Here is a 12,994-nt window from a genome sequence, read left to right as displayed (position 1 = left end):
TAGACTTTGACTAGTTCAGTGAACTCAGGGGATTAAATCACCTATCTGAAATCACCTTTGCCCCTTAGAGAGTCTCCCATTAGACCGTGATGTCATCAAAGTAGAAATTTTTTTATGATGAACTTTTTTTTGGGGGGGTAGGGCAGGGCAAGGAGGGTTAAGTGACTTGCCCAAGGTCACACAGCTAGTAAGTGTTAAATGTCTAATACCAGATTTGAACTCCAGTCCTCCTGAGTCCAGGGATGGTGTCACCTAACTGCCCCATATCTGTTTTTATATCACCTTACGTTTCCTATATATTACTCCCCTTCAATACCTTTTACATGTTTATGACTAAAACACAACTTTCACTGTGTTACAACCCTACTCAAATATAATCAGTTGCTTTCCATTCCTTATATACTCAAAGCACAAACTCCTCCTGCATAGCCATCAGAGCCATGCACATGGGTAAGGAGCCCTCCCCCCACCTTTTTGGGATGGCTCATTGCCATCAACCTGTGATAAAAAAGTCAGGTCTAAGGCTTTTTCCTAAAGTAAGTCATGGCGGGGGAGGGTTGCAGAGGGATAGGAGGAGCCACAGGTAAAAACAAAAAGGAATAATAATACTGTTATTCAGTTGTGTTCAATTTTCTACCATCCCATTTGGGGTTTTCTTGGCAAAGCTACTGAAGTGGTTTGTCATTTCTTCTGCAGCTCACTGAACACATGAAGAAATTGAGGCAAACAGGATTAAGTGACTTGCCCAGGGTCACACTGCTAGTAAAACTGAGGCCATATTTGAACTCAGAAAGATGAGTCTTCCTGACTCCAGGCCTGGAACTCTATCCATTCCACCACCTACCTGCCTCAGGGATAATACATATTGCTTTTGTGAGACTTAAAAGAGATAATGAATTTAAAGTCCTTTGTGAATTTAAAAGCACTAAGTAAATGCCATTTGATAGTGATGATGAATTTTGTTCTCTTTTTTGGCAGGGCATATGGCAGAAATGACTAGAACACAGTCCTGTTATTTATTTTAAATATGTTCCAAATACTCCTTCTCAAGTAGATAAAATTTCTGCTTTGTGAAAATGAACAAGTGTCCTGAGATGTAAGTTCATCTTCCTTAGATTTACTTAAAATATCTTTAGGACAACTCCAGTAGCAATAGGCTGCAAAGAACATATAGCTCAAGTTGTTAACACATAATTTAATTAATTAATTAATTAAATTTTTTGCTGGGCAATGAGGGTTAAGTGACTTGCCCAGGGTCACACAGCCAGGAAATGTCAAGTGACTGAGGTTGGATTTGAACTCAGGTCCCCCTGAATCCAGGGCTGGTGCTTTATCTACTGTGCTACCTAGTTATTCCCATTTTAATTTCTTTAGGGTCTTCTCTATATTTTGAAAGCTTTTCATTCTATGTGGTTTGTATATTACTAGCATTTGGTATGGTAACATCTATTGAAATTATTCTTTTTTATGGATCAAATCTATATGATTAAAGATAACAGTTCTATCTACAATGGGCCTCTACTTCTAGTAGAGTTCAATTATTAAATTTTCAAGGATATTTTGGGGGCAGCTAGGTGGTGCAGTGGATAGAGCACCTGCCCTGGAGTCAGGAGTACCTGAGTTCAAATCAGACCTCAGACGCTTAACACTAACCAGCTGTGTGACCCCGGGCAAGTCACTTAACCCCAATTGCCTCACTAAAAACCAAAAAACAAACCAAAAAAAAAAAAGGATATTTTGGATTTCTCATATAGAATTTTGTCATATGTTAGTTTATAGATAACTAGCTTCTGATGTATAATTCTAGCTATCCGATGAAGTATTTCTTAGGCTCCTGTAGTGTTTTTTCTACCTGCAGTGAAATGTTATTTTCAACCACAGTTTTATTTTAGAAAAAACAATATTTTGCTCTTGTTCCAGAACAATTTATTTGTGGAATTCCCTAAGGTATTTTGGCATTTGCATTTACAGTGCAGGGATTTGTTGAGATTATTATTATTGTTATTATGATTACTGTTCCCTCTGTTGCTAGTGGCATTCCTACTACTAGGCATTCCAAACAAGTAAACAAATAAGTAAATATAAGCTACCTTACAGAAAGAGAGAATGCTGGCAACTAGATGGAGGCTAAGGAAAGATGAGACATAAGAAATGGCACCTGAAAAGGGTCTTAAAGGAAGCTAAGAATTTGAAGAGGTGGGCATGAGGAAGATGTGCACTTTCAGCAGAAGAGACAATCTATTCAAGGGCCCAGAGGTGAGAGATGCAATAACTTCAGGAGTTAATTGTGAAGAACCACATATATACTAGCAAAAAGTAGAAATTCAAATGGTACAGAATCTATAGGTGACCTTAAAGATGCTTTATGACCTTTTTGTGGAGCTGAACCCCAGAGAATTTATGCGGTTTGTCTAAGGACACAGGTAGTTAATGAGCATCCTAATATTTGGCAGCTCTGTTGACTACCACAATAGGATTTTTTTTTCTACTCTGAACTTTGGAGAGATATAGGGGAATTATTTTTTTTGGAAAATTCTTCTTCTTCTTCTTACTACTATTGAAGCACTTCCCTCATTTATCTGGACTCTCATCTATTTTGTGGTACTTAGCTATTGCTCAAATGTCAAACCTCAGCTAAAATTGCATTTTGCTGTTCTACTTAAAAGATCTTGAAAAACCTTTAGTCTCACTATAAAAGCCATTTTATTTATTTATTCTGTATAGTTATGTTTTGAGTCTCATTATAATGTTCATTTTATATATTTTTCTTTTTTTCATTTTATTCATTTTAGATCACAAAGAAAATATTTCTTCCTGCTTTTATTTTTTTTAAAGAAAATTAGGGAGTTGAAAGGAAATTTTAAAACAGAAGCCCCCAAAGTACCAGAAACTTCAAGAATACTGTGAATTTTCTCCCCTACATAGGCATTATGATTAATTAAAAATAACATTATTTCCATGTAATTTACAACTTGGAACCAAATAACATGGGTGAAAAGAAAAGTAATAGTTATTTCATCTTCCCATAACCTTTAGGAATCTGATCACAGGAAAAAATATTCTGAATCAGATAATAACATATTGCTAGTTACACTTGGGTGAAATCCTCTTATTTTAGTTCTCATTTGCCAAACTTCTTTATTTATTTTCTCCTAAATCAAACACTGTGAAGAATCCACTGCTATCAGATGCCCAGTGACATTTTACATATTTTTATTATTTTCTTAGTCAACGTGTGAGGCTTTGAATTACCAGGATGCAGACAACACAGTCATACCATCTGTTGTCCAAATATGAATAGAAATAAGTCAATTCTCCACTTCAGGCACTGGTCTATTTTTTAGTGTTTATTTTGTATAATTTCTCCTCATAAGCCAACTTAAATCAGTATCTTATGTTCTCTCCTCTCCTTTTAATCTTTTTTTTATTGAGCATCTAAACTGCCCTCCTCCCTTGCATGATTTACTATGAGGCTCTGAATATTGGTAAAATAGCTATCTTTTTTAACATATAAAGACCGAGATTTTAAAGTCAGGAATACTGACTAAGCTCTAATCTATTATTCGAATTCTTTAAAAAATGAATTGACTCTGGTAAATCAAAGTGTCAGAAATACCTGATGTAATTGAATTATGTGTCAAGTGCCAGGTGTAAAAACAACATTTTCCACCAAATATGCATCATAGTTGTGAAATTTCAATCAATCAATTAAAAAGCTATTTATTGAGTGCTTATTACACACAAGGCATTTTGTTAGGTACTGGGCAGAATACATAAAGGAGATGTTCCGTGGTGTAATAGAAAGCACAAGAAATTTGAAATCAGAAATTGCAGGTTTGAGTTCTGGCTCTAACATATTACCCATGTGGCCTTGGGAAAGTGCATTAATCTCCCTGAGCCCCACTTTCTGTATCTGTGAAATGAGGGTGATACTAATGCCAGAAGGAGTAATGTGGTACAATGGATAGGGAGATGATTTTAGAGAGAAGACCTAGGCTCAAGGCCTGCCTCTGAAAAATGCTAGCTGCATGAATGTGGAAAAATCTTTTAATGTTACAAGGACCATGGCTACTCTATAAGAACAAAAGTTATAAACAGGTTGAGATCTGGATCACTGGAAGGAATTGCCATATTAGGGAGCTCCCTACACGCATGAAATGACAGTTTTGGATCTAAGTAAACAAAAATTAATATCTGTCTTATTTACTTCACAAAGTGACTATGAATATCAAAGGAGATGGTAAATGTTGAGGGTTTTTTGTTTTGTTTTTGTTTTTAAGGTTTCTCTAAAGCGGCGACCTCAAAAGCAGGAATCAAGATACCTAAGAGACTGTGGTCTGACCTCAGTGACTAAGGCATCATGGGTTGGAAAGATGCCCCATGCTACTCTACTAGCAATAGCCAATCAGGAGTCTTGTTTCCAACACAATCACACCTACCCACCATCTAATACTTCCCAATTCTGCCCTGACCCTCCATAGTGTAAATTCTCATTCTCACCCTTTCTAATTCAAGTGTAGGTCCCGGGGGCAGCTAGATGGAGAAGTGGTTAAAGCGCTGGCCCTGGATTCAGGAATACCTGAGTTCAAATCCAGCCTCAGACACTTAACACTTACTAGCTGTGTGACCCTGGGCAAGTCACTTAACCCCCATTGCCCCACACACACAAAAAAAAAGTGTAGGTCCCTAAGAATTCTTTTTGTTTGTTTCATTTTTTTGTTTTGTTTGGTTTTGGTTTTGGTGAGACAATTGGGGTTAAGTGTCTTGCCCAGGGTCACACAGCTAGTAAATGTAGTGCCTGAGGGCAGATTTGAACTCAGGTCCTCCTGACTCCAGGGTCGGTGCTCTATCCATTGTTCCACCTACCTGCCCCAGCCCCTAAGAATTCTTAACTAAGGCCCTGGACATGTGAAGGAACTAGGCAAATATCACTGGAAAAATGCTTCTTCTCCTCTTTCCTATACCTCTTTGTACTATTATAACCATCTTTTTCTCTTTTAGCTCATGTGATGGCTAGGGTAAGCACCCCTTGGAGAGTGAGTTTCACATTAGGAGCTAGTGCTCTAAGAACAAGAGTTCTAATCCACCACTTTTTAATTTTAGGCAAGACAGAGTGAATCTAACAGAATGAGCAAGCATTGACAGATTGTAATAGCAACTCGGGTCTCATTACAGTATTTCATGCCAAAAAACTATACCTTCTCCAAACTTTGTTCTAGACAGCAAGGCCACTGTCATTCTTCCAGATTACAACCTCGATATCACATGCAACCCTTCACTTTAACTTACCCCACATATATAATCAGTTGCTAAATTTTGTCATTCCTACCTCCATCCCTCTTCTCTATACTCACAAATCACCAGACTAGTTCAAGTTCTCATCACTTTATACCCAGATTATTGCAATAGGCTCCTAATTGATCTCCCTGTCTCAAGTATCTTCCATCTCCAATGCATCCTGCACATAGACACAAAAAGTGATTTTACTAAAGCACATATCTGACTGTGTCACTCCCCTACTCAATAAACTCCAGAGGCTCTTTATTGATTCTAGATTCAAGTATTATTTCATCTGGACCTTATTCCATTCAAAAATGTCTCTTTTTTTGTCCAAGCTTTATAATGTGTATAAAATAATACAGTAGCACACATATCTAAATGATAATTAATTATACAGAATGGGAGGCACATGATTTAAAAAAAAGGTTAAAAATGACTGTCATAAAGTAACATCTGAAAGCAAACTATTATTACCCCAAAGATAAGATACATTCCCTATCCTTAAGGAGTTTGCTATCTAGTGATTGCAATCAGGGTAAGATATAAAGACATGAAAAGATAAACAATAGTATAAGAAGTGAATAACAATTAAATCTCACCTGGGAGTTAATTTATACAACATAGCAGGCAAATCTTCCAGTCTTCAAGTTCTCTTAAGTTTTCAGATATCTTTAATAATTAGAATCACTCATTAGGGAGCTATTAAAAATTGCATTTCTATACCTTCTTTTTTTTTTTTTGAGTTTTTCCAAAGGCTTTTACTTTGTACTAAGTTCAAAGGAAGAAAGTAAAAACAACTATGTCCAAAGACAAAGGAATTCAGACATTGTTCTCTGTTCCCATAACTTCAGCAGAAAAAATGCAAGTAAAACACCCACTGGACAAAAACAAACACACACACACACACACACGAGTCTAGAAAAAACAAGCAGAGCAAGATGTTAGGAATCTTTCTCTATGTTAGGGTTAGTGCTGTTAGCCTATGAATGCATAGGCAGGAAGGCAAGGAGAATTCTTTAGATTGTAGAAAACAGGATCCGTTGCTGTTGAGTGTTGTGGTGGTGACCAGCGCGCCCATCTCAAGGAAGTTTGCCACTGGCCCCAAGCAAGGTTCTCTGTCACTTGAACTGGTTGTCAATCAAGGTCCCTTTCATTTTGGCTTTCTTTGCTTCTAGCTCAGTCAGCTCCTGAAGTCGTCTCTTGCTCATGCCCTTCTGCTCCAACTGTTTTTAAATCACTTTGGCATTCTGCGCATATGAGTCAGCAATTTCTCTAGCTTCAATCTCTTCCTCTTCTTCATCAATGGTGGAGACGGTGACCGAGCTGAATTTGCCCATGTCCTTAGTACGCTTAGTCCTCATTACCTTCTTAGGAGGCTCTTGTTTTTGACTGTATATGTTGGTTTTTCCAAAACCCTGCCCAAACTTGACAACTGCTCCATCCACGATAAAGGTCACTGGAGCATTTTTCGGCTGGTGCTGGTAAAATAACAGCAAGCCACACTTTCCACACTTCTTCCTGAATTGCCGTTCTATGCCTTCAGGCCTCCGGAGATGGACACTCTCCTCTTCCTCTGTGTTACAGAACTTGTGAGCATGTTTGGCTGCATCAATCACGGGGCCTCATAGGTAATTTCTGTAACTGGCAATCCTGGACTAGCACCATCTGGCCACACAGACAGTAGTAGACGTGAAGAGGCTTCTCACCATCGTCATATTCCTCTCGGTCCCGGGTGTCCGAGCACACCACGGAGCGGGAGACCACTTTCGGCATCTCTTTAGTATTAGCGTCGCTCAAGCCTAAACATTTCTATACCTTCTTAAAGGTGGTCCACAAAGAAAATGTGGTTTCCTTGCCAGGGATAGCTACCCTTCTTTCTCCCCATGCCTACGCCTGGCCCCCACCAATGGCTTGATTTGCCAATGCATTAGACAAAAATACTTAATTTACAATTAGGATATTGAGATGACCATTAAAGATTGATTAAGTATTTAAATGGATATGTGTAAATATAACATTGGATAACTAACTCTAGAAGGTGCCTGGTTTTTTTCTAGGAACATGCTTATGGAGTATATTGTTTGTTCCCCCACTCCTCCACAAAAAATAAACAAATAAATGAATGAATAAACAAAAAAATAAATAAGTAAATGAATGCATGTATGCATGAATAAATAAATAATAAAGGTTCTCATTTTGTCTAATGATATTTTAGGAATTGATTAGCACATTAGACTACACTATTCTTCCAGCAAAACTAAAATTTCCTTTGACAACAGCAACAGCAATAACAACAACAAAAACAATAACAAAAAACCATCACAAACTTGACCTGATGAGAGATAGGGTTATTTCCATTTACTGTTGAATGCAGTCATTTTTATTAAAAAAAAAAAAAAAAAAGGACATGTGATTATGTATTGACTGACTCAGCACGTATATTTTGGTAGACCCCCCCCCCCCAAGGTCTACCAAATTCCTTCAGTCATGGTAGGGCCTACAAGACCAGAACAAATTTATTTGCTAAAAGTGCAATTCAAATGCTCTTTTAATCATCTTTACTGTGAAGTTTGCCAAGAGTGGCTGCTATTATTTGCAAATTGAACCCCCCCCATGTTTCTTTTCATTTGAATCCTAACCTTACATCTTAAAAAAAAAGTTATTTGAGCAAAAAACAAACAAACAAGCAAACCTTGCAATAATTATACTTTTTTCTGAGGAGGGTGGAGTTGAGGGAACTTAGGAGAGTGAATAAAAGGAAATGGCTAGGGGCAGCTAGGTGGCACAGTGGACAGAGCATGGGCCCTGGATTCAGGAGGACCGAAATTCAAATCCGGCCTCAGACACTTAACACTTACTAGCTGTGTGACCCTGGGCAAGTCACTTAACCCCAATTGCCTCACCAAAAAAAAAAAAAAAAAAGTAAATGGCTAAAGATTTGAGCTAGTGATGTGGCTCTTCATCGCGAAATTTAAAATTTGATAGATGAGAGAGAGAGAGAGAGAGAGAGAGAGAGAGAGAGAGAGAGAGAGAGAGAAAGAGAAAGAGAGAGAGAGAGTGTATGGAAGTTTATTTTGATTTGGGGACCCTACCTTTACTCTGAGATTAGAAAGCCTTAGGCCCTCAGGGTCTCTTCCCCTCCCCCTCTGCTTCAGCTGAGCCAAAAAGCCCCATGGGCTGTACAAGACGCCAGGTCAGACAGCTGGGGGAAAAAATGTCCCCAGCTCCCTCCGACGTGAGCCAAGCTATTCGAAAGATCCCGGCTAGCCTGTGCTGAGACACGGGAGGCTCGAGCACACCCCCACCCCCCCAACCAGCCGCAGCCCTGGCTAGCAGATTAGCTTGGTCTGTGGGGAAGCAGGAAGCCCTGAGATTTGAGTGGAGAGAAGAAAAGGTATATAGACCTGGGGGTTAGACTCAGGGGGGTTAGGACGTACGAGAGAGGCTGAGACAAGGAGATGGGGGACGAGACAAACAGTAACGCAGGACTAGGAGCAAGGAGGAAAGGCCAGCAGACAAGATTAAGAGAGGCGGAAAAGATTAGAAGGGCGGAAAATGTGGCAGAGGGCAGACTGACGGAGCAGACAGACAGAAGGTCGGTGAAAGAGAAACACAGGGGTTCAGCAGTGGCAGTAAGGAGAGGAAAGTTAGAAACAAGGGGATTTACAAAGTGAAAGGGGCTCAGAGTTAGAATAAAGGACCTGAGTGCCCTAAGGCCTCTTGCAGCTAAGGCCTTTATTGTATTAAAAAAGTTTGAGGCACAGCAGGTGGGAAAGAGACGCACTGCAACGCAGTCAGGTTGTACATTTTATTTCCCTGTATTCTTAATTTTAAATAGTATCTCATAAATAAACTCTGCTTTGATTATTTAGTTAAGAGGCTTCTTAATATTTTGCTTATCAATTTGGGGGTGGAGCAGTGTGGTGGAACTTTATAAACGGCCCACATTAAATTAACGAAGTCAGATAGCCAGTTAGTCAACAGTCCCAGATTAAGTACCCCAGTCAGTTTAGCCCCTCAAATTAGCCCCAGTCATTTAAAATATTTCCTACAATAGATAGATAGATAGATAGATAGATAGATAGATAGATAGATAGATAGATAGATAGATAGATAGAACCTACTGTATACAGAACACTTTCCCAAGCCCTTAGGAAGATACAAACTTTAGATAAAATATATTCCCTAGGCTCATGAAATTTACAATCTACCAAACCCTATTGCATATTTCATATCCTGATAGAATGGAGGTGACTATATACAAGGAGGAGAGACAGGTACATGTAAGTCTATGGTTTGCTTATGATGACAACTATATAGACCATAATTGCTGGACACAGTCCAGTTTCTTCCTCTCTCCCTTCTAAAAGTTTTCTTTTTCTTTCACTAAGTCTGACGGCATGGTCAGAATCCATCCACCTGTGGCCTAGCACAATTACTGGATGTCTCAAAACCATGAGATGTGGTATGATAACCTTTCCATAACATTTTCAGGTGTCATGAACACGTTACTAAATTTGGCTTTGATCCAGACACATGGTGGTAAGAAGTGTTATAGATTGCATAACTACCTCAACCCTCTATTATATAAAGGAGGGAATGTAATGGAATGTATTAAATTTGATCATTGACAATGCTATACTAAGGTTTAGTAAAAATCCAGCAATTCAAACAGTTAAAGAAGAAGAATCCAGCTTTCCAGACCAGAATCCAGCTCCCTTCTGATGACATCTTACCACTCCAAGAAGACAAGAGAACTGAGAAAAGACTTACAAAGACAATTATTTTTTTACTGTTTCATCTAGGAACACCTGTTCCTAGAAGAAACAAAGGGGGGAATGTGATGAAATAATGGGATTTAGCAGATACTCAAAGACCCACCTGGAGATTAATCTAAACTAATTGAATTAAGTGAGAGTGATTGACTGCTGATCAGCCTACTTCAAGTTAACTAGATTGTAAGCACACTTGACTAGCCCTTAAGAAGGTATTGTTCTCAGAAACTAGACTGTGAACTCAACTTGAGTACACCTTCAAAGACAATGGATTTGGATGATGCCAACCAATCACCTTGAAGCAGTGTGTAAGGACCGCCTCTGTTCCAGTTCTATAAAAAGCTTCCACAAACAGCTTGCTAGGGAGTTCCTGATTAAAGCAGACTCGTGGAGGAGGACTTCAGGAAGAACCCAACCAGGCTGGAACTCTAGGCTAGGTAGGACTTCTTTTTCTTAACTCCTTGTGAATACCTCTATGCTTTAATAAATGTTTAATGCCTAAAGACTGGTGCTGAAGCTTCTGATTTAAGGCAACCACAATTTAGATTTTAAACATCACACATATACATGTGCATATGCATGTGTATATATCTCTATCTCTATCTTTACTTCTATCTATATATTTTTTGTGACATTTTTGTGGCATTTCCTCCTCCAATGGTGCACAAACTTAGAACTAGTAGTGCTTGTAAGTCTCATCTATCCAAATCTTTGTTTTATGAAACAGACCCAGAGGAGCAAAATTACTTAGCCAAGGTCATATTGCCAATTCGTAGTAGAAAGAGGAGTCCAACCCTGATCCTCTGACTTGAATCTAAGGTTCTTCTTCGTATGCCACACCATTTCTCACTGTACAGGAACTTCCCAGGCAAGATCCACAACTACATTCACTTTTTAAATTTCACTCTTAAAGCCATGGTTCAGTACATCTCATTTTCCCCCAAATGAATATTTGAGGCTGATGATCCTGCAGAATCTTATGGTTTGTAAAGTGATTTTCTTTAAACAAACAAAGGTAATATTAATTTATAAAACAGTTTTCTCATGACCCTGTACCAAGCAGTAGAGTTAGCAACACCCATTTTGCAGATAAGGAGACTGAAACTGAAACAAAAAGACTTGCTTGTGGCATCTGTGGAAGCATGCCCTCCACTATGAGAAATTACAGTATATAAATGGATGCTATTCCAGCGCAAATCTGGGGGTTCCAAGTACTCTACTTTGCCTTCCTGCATTAAAGGGTCTAGGGATTTAATGCTGAATATCCATGAAAAAGCATCCCTTATCCATTTAGCACACTCCATCCACCTAAACACAAAAGAAATATCTAGCTGCCTTGTGATGAAATGCAGTTGCTTTCTCAGGGTGAGCTTACAGAGCAATCAATTCCCTCGGCTTCAACTGTCATAGAGATGGAACAAAGTCATCTTCTGTTGATTAAAGCCAATTACCAGGACCTCTAGTGTAACATAAGCTCAACACTCCCCAGGATTACAGGTTTCAGATCTGTCAAGATTGAATAGAAGGATTCAAACCAAAGCGTTGAGGCTCTGTGTAGAGTTAACAAAATGAAAACAACAAAATAAATAACCAAATAAGTAGACTGTAACAAAGCACATCAGTTAGAGCATCCCTTCCCTTCCTTGACCCAGAAATCTACATGGACACACCAGAATCCATTCCATTTGGCATATTGTTTGAATGATTACAAATTTCCAGTATTCAAAATACTGGCTCTCTATATAGCTAGATATAGGGCAGGTAGGTGGCACAATTGATAGAGCGCTGAACCTGGAGCCAGGGAGACTCATTTTCATGAGTTAAAATCTGCTCTCAGACACTTACTAGCTGTGTGATCCTGGGCAAGTCACTTAACCCTGTTTGCCTCAGTTTCTTCATCTGTAAAATGACTTCAAATCACTTATTATCTTTGCCAAGAAAACTCCAAATGGGGTCCCAAAGGTTTGGCCACAACTGAAAATGACAATATATACTTAGCTAGATCCTTTTTTAAGGAACAGTTTCTTTTCACCCCAAATGACTACCCCAAGTAGGCAGTTGTGGGTACTCTAGCTAAGAGGTACACTGGCCCCAAATGAAAGAGATCACTGATAAAATGTATTTACATAAAGGATAAGTATGCTATTGTGATAGTGACTCCCAGTCCACAAAGGTTTTCAAATAAATGCTAGGTGTTCACTTGCCAGGGATATTACACATGGAAATCAAGGTTCAGGCAGGAGGTTGACCTAGATGACTTCTAAGTTGTCTTCCAATTCTGATGTTCTATGAAGCTAGGAAGTAGACAGAGGCCAGCCTATTGAGTTACTCAGAGTACATGTTCAATAAGAATTTGTTTTCTCCCTCCATCCCTGTGGCCCCTTTTCCTATAATTGAGTTCCTTCAGGAACCTCCATTTTGAGAAAGGAAACAGAACAGCCATTCTGCAGTCTTTGTACTTCTTTCAAATATCTTTTATATGTTGCCATTTTAAGTAATTCCTTCATGATTTGATTTTGTAATTCCTTCATGATATGCTGGCCATTTTTTCAGCAAATAACTTTAATGCCTACTCTGTTCAAAACAGTATGCTAGGCTTTTGGGAGATACAAGTTTAAGAATAATAACTGACATTTATAAATCTCTTTCCCTACAAAATATTTTCTATATGTTATCTCATTCAAAAATCACACTGTTATCAGATGCTGATACTAGCCCATGTATTCAATAAATTACATTATCCTAACTTTCCTTCTTGCCCCCCCCTTATATAATATCCAATGAATTCAATAGTAAAAATCATTCTGGGCATTAACTCACAGGAGGAGTACCCAGGGGGAAAGGACTATACAGTGAGGCAATAGCAGGGCATCAGGGAATTAGGGACATCCTGGAGATTCTTTAGATTCCTTGATTTTCCTGTGTCCTGCATGTAACTC

General features: G+C 38.7%; 1 protein-coding gene and 1 pseudogene across 1 annotated transcript in view; both read right to left on the bottom strand.

Moving 5' to 3' along the window:
- Window positions 1-12,994, bottom strand: part of NCKAP5 (NCK associated protein 5) — a 1,132,898-nt gene that overhangs the window by 356,925 nt on the left and 762,979 nt on the right.
- LOC122746131 lies at window positions 6,168-7,068 on the bottom strand (annotated as a pseudogene).

This window comes from Dromiciops gliroides, chromosome 3 (assembly GCF_019393635.1).
Source record: "Dromiciops gliroides isolate mDroGli1 chromosome 3, mDroGli1.pri, whole genome shotgun sequence".
NCBI lineage: Eukaryota > Metazoa > Chordata > Mammalia > Microbiotheria > Microbiotheriidae > Dromiciops > Dromiciops gliroides.
This window is presented reverse-complemented; position numbering and strand designations above follow the sequence as displayed.